The sequence below is a fragment of the Gavialis gangeticus genome, unplaced genomic scaffold, assembly GCF_001723915.1.
Source record: "Gavialis gangeticus isolate Ggan-Ray unplaced genomic scaffold, GavGan_comp1, whole genome shotgun sequence".
Lineage (NCBI taxonomy): Eukaryota > Metazoa > Chordata > Crocodylia > Gavialidae > Gavialis > Gavialis gangeticus.
The window spans coordinates 55,430,437-55,435,288 of record NW_017729031.1 but is presented as its reverse complement, the minus strand read 5'-3'; positions in this window follow the sequence as shown (position 1 = coordinate 55,435,288).

The window sequence follows — 4,852 nt, the reverse complement described above, 5'->3', positions numbered from 1 at the left end:
GGGGGGCTGCAGGAGCCAGCAGGGGATGGGGCTAGGCAGGGCAACAATCCAGGCGACTGGGGGAGCAAGTGGGGGTGGGGTATGTGGCCCCTGTTGGCGGGGGACCGTGGCCCTGTGGGGGCTGTGGCCCTGGGGGGGGGCTGCGGCCCCTGTGGGGGGGCAGCAAAACATATTCATGTATTTATGAATCCATGAACCGTATTTAGAATTCACTTTATTATGATGATAGAGACAGTGGTAGTCTTCCAAATTGCTTTAACACTGTAGATATACCAATAAAACATTGCCCAACTGATCACTGTCTCTCTGTTTCTCTCTCTCTAGTGGTCTTTTGTTTTAATTGTGGAGGAACATGGATTTGGGGGTATTTCACAGAGTGACTTTGGAATTCTTTTATTAGAGATTTTTCAGTTTTCCAATAGGGAACACCAGAATTCATGCTAGAAAGGCCAGTGGCAGGACCGTGCCTGCTCAGAGCTGGCGCCTTGGACCCAGATGGCTAAGGCTGACTTCCTGGCCCCAGTTGGGGCCAGGAGGACATGCTTTGACAGTTCAAAGCATGCCACCACACCCAGAACATCTTCCAGGTGATAGCTGCCCAGATGGCTGGACAGGGGGCATGCATAGCAGTAGTGCCGCACAAAGGCCAACTCTGCAGCCACAGCCTACTGGCAGCTGGCCCAGAGGGGCAGATGCCTCATTCAGGTTTGGCAGGTGGGCAGCAGGTCACAGCTAGGCAGCAGTCCCCACTGCCAGACTTCAGCAGTCCAGCTGGCACCAGTACCAATTGGCTGGGTCTGAGAAGCTCCCAAGAGTGAGTAGCCCTGAGCTACTTGACAGGGCAGCTTTTTGTATGGATGGGGACAGCACAGGTGCTGGCCTTGGGTTCTACCTCCCCCTGGCTGCAGATCCAGGAGAAGTCAGGCAAGATTATTTTGTCCCAAGTGGCACAATTTGCTCCACAACAAAGTGCATGTCCAAGCATGTGCTCTGAGACAAAAATCCCCGGCTCAAATTTGCACTGCTTCTACCTGAGCTGCTGCAAGAGCACAACTTGCATGTGTGGACATGCCCACCCAAGTGTAAGGGTAGTCTGTCTCTAAGTCAGACCTGTTGAGAGCCTAGCTGCAGAGCACTTGGATAAGCAGAAGGAAGCAAGCTAGGGACTGAACAGCTTGCTGCCCAGCGGGGCCAGGCTACTGTGCTGGGGCCAGAGCCAAAGGAAATCTTCACCAGTGTCCAGGACAGAACATCAGGATTTTGTTTTGCTTGTTATGTTTGTTTAAAAGACGGTTTTATTTGGGAGGACTGGCTGAGGACCTCCTCAGGGAGTAAAGCCCTTCTGCAGAAGCCAACTGCCTAAGCCAACTACTTACACCAGGCGTGTCCAGAGACCTCCTCAGCTCTTATCTCTCCACTTATATAGAACTCTAAGACCTACCTCCAGGTGGGCCAGAGACTCCAGATATCACTTACCAACTATTTGTAGTCAGGCAGAGGGGGCTATCAAGCACCACACAATTCTGGTTAGATCAATTATTGCCTTACTTACATAGAGGGTGAACTTGCTAGTCACAGATCATTGCAAAGTGTCTACAAGCTTTGTGTTGACTCTTCAGCCTCCTCCATTAAAAAAACACTTCATGAGGTCCTGAATTAACCTGGAATTAATCATCAATGGTACTGAAGGAGGGACAACATCCTTACTGGGGAGGGTGGAAAAAGGAGAGGAAGGAGGAAAAGAGCAGGTTAAAATCAGGAATCAAAATATTTTTTCTGTCCTAGGGACAAGCCCTGAAGTCTGAATGAGAAGTACTTGTGATACTGAGACAGAAAACTAATCTCAGGAGGTAAAACCAATCCCTGAAATCTCCCTTTGAGCATGGGGCTTATGGCCAGAAATGCCACATTGGGAAGAATCTCTGTGATCTTTGTACCAGAAGCCAGAAATACCAGACGCAGACAAAAGCAGTGACAGAAGCATAAGATACATCTTGGCCAAGGACCAGGGGCATGGCCCAGACTGACCAAAATATAAGGAGCAAACTTTTGGAGCTAAGAACCAACTGAAATAATCATGGGAGAAGTGTGTAAAAATTATCTCCTGTTGCTTTGATTTTTCCTGTGTGCAAGGACCTGATACAGCCTTTTACAAATAAAACAGGATTGCAACAAAGATAATGACTCTGTGATCAGTTTCTTCTCCAAAACAGAAACAACCTTTGGACGACCACTTGTGTCCAAAAGAGGTAACAATAATAAATATATCTTGTGTCCTTCTCAAATCACTTCTGCTGCCCTAAGGGTGTGGGAGACATGAAATGCCAAATCAATGCTTGTGTTAAATTTTACTCACTGATTAGAAATTCTGAATAAAATGTCAAATATGTCACACTGTCAGCAATCAGGATTTGTGGGGAAAGTATTATGAATTCCTCGATACTGAGGAAATATTCTCTCTCTGCATCACATTTATTACAAACAGCAAGTGCACAGGCATTAAAATTCCCTTTAAACTATATAAAAAGTATATTTTCATGAAAGCAATAGAAATACACAGGAAAATGCTGCTAAATGCCTAAAAATGATTGAACTGCTTGGAATCAGAAGTGTAGAGAAGAAAAATTGATGGGCAGGCAAATGTCGCACCAGGGAATACTAAAAGGTTCAAGTATGTGCCCTGGAGTCACCTTGTCTGCTCTGCTTGGAAAAATGTTTTCTCAAGTTGATATCTAGATATTTTGAGGATAATTCATCCTTTTGTCTGGTTTTGCTGCTTAGTAACATACTAGAACTAAAAGCAGAAAATAAACCAAGAAGCACTTTGATATTCTTTCCTGTGCTTCTAGTAATAGCTTGGGAATGCCTCAAACATCCTTAGAACAAATATTTTAAATGCAATGCAATGTTAAGTTTTATTTTCAATGTGGATCAGAATTCAGATGCTGTCAGTCTGAAATTTAGCAAGCAAGCAAGCTCTTAAAAATCTTAAGAAGAAGGCCTTAAGATGGTATCACAGTAGGATAATCTCTTTTCAAACTCTGGCCCTGACTGTAATCAGAGAGGTGGTGGGTATTTGTGCCAATTTGGAGTCTCATGGATTTCATCTGTGACCAACACAGGTTTCAATATCTGCCTATGAAAAGCAGCTTGCAGGACTGGAATTTTCTGGGCCCAGTCCAATTCCCTCTGTAGTTAATGGAAACTTTCTTACTGATTTCAGAAAGGGAGGGAACAAAATCACAAATATTTATTTTGCAGTTCCTTTGATAAGCTCTCTGAAGATTCTTCTGAGCTAACCACATGCATTTTGCATCCTAACACCCCTGAAATGCACACATCTAAGGAATATGCTCAGATTACTTTAAACCTACAATTGTTGTGTTTATTTTTAAAATCAGTAATCATTTTTGCAATATTTTTAAAAGAAAAAAGTATTTGTGTGCAGTCCTAATTTACTCTGAACCAAGAATTTAATACAATTGTAACTTAAGAGTATGTAATGTAAAAATATAATAAAAATCATATTGTATAAAGGGGGAAAGAGAAACCTACAAATAAATGGCATCAATTCTAGATTTTTGTTTAAATCCAGTTAAAGGTGTTAGAGTTCACAGTCTTTAAAATTCAGATTAATTTACAATTTAACAAAACTACTATCAACTTCTTCATTTAAAATAAGGTGTACTGAACTGCTGAGCAGATACTGCAAAGATGATCGGTTAGCACACAAAAACCTAGACAAGATATAGCATAAAACACAGCATCTAATTCCCACTGAAATATGAGTGTAGCTCCTAGGATTGCCCTACGGGACATCTAGATTTGTGCTAGTTCTCTTGTAGTTCAGTAATCTACAAAATTATCTATTCTAATATAATGGAATGTAAATTAAAGATTTATGTCTTATATAAATAATTTTCAAATCATATGCAGGCAAATTTAAATCTCTCAAACATATCATATTTTGTTCTACAAACTAAGTGCTGACTATCAAGTCCAGCCTTTTAATATATGATTTTAACTTCTGGATTAATTGCTTTGACTAGGGCAAAAAATAGCAGCTGAAATCTCTTGGCAGTTTATGTGCAGTATTGCTCACATTCCTCAATGCTTTGAGTTAAAATTAGAGTTGTTGTTTTTGTGTCCATGTGTTGGGTTGTTTTTTGGGGGTTGGGGGAGGTTCTATTTTAAAAATAAACAGTATCTTAGTTTCAAAATGACATTTGTCCTGGGAAAGTATACTTTTCAGTGTATAATAGAGGCAAATTCACTGTAACAAAACAAATAGCACAACTGCCTCTAAAGTTTCCTGAACAAACAAAGTTGTTCTTAACCTGCTCTTGTTCATATCCAGTGCAACCCAGTCATTCAGTTTAGCTAAACTTTAAAGAGCATTATTGTGACCCAAATGTTTTAGCTGTCAGGTTATAGGTGCTTTATCTGTCTCTAAGTAGATCATCAACAAGAACTGGTGCTGAGTTAATTTAATTATGAGTTTGCTACTAATATGTGTGGATATATCAGAGATTCATGATTATTCAAAAGGAATAGTTTGGAGAGCAAAGGTTTCCAGCTACTCAGGTTTTCAATATATTCTACTATGTCTAGTTCATTTAAAGAGGGAGGGATGGGAGTAAGACAATTACAACATCAGTTGGGTTAACATAGACAGACCTACAAAGGATGGAGGACTGGATCCACCTCCAAGGAGGAATACTCTGCACTAGTCCGGACCTGCAGGGAGCAAACCAGGAAAGCCAAGGCTTCAACAGAACTCCAGCTAGCTACAAATATCAAGGACAATAAAAAGTCCTTTTTTAGTTATGTAGGGAGCTGGAGAAAAAGCAAG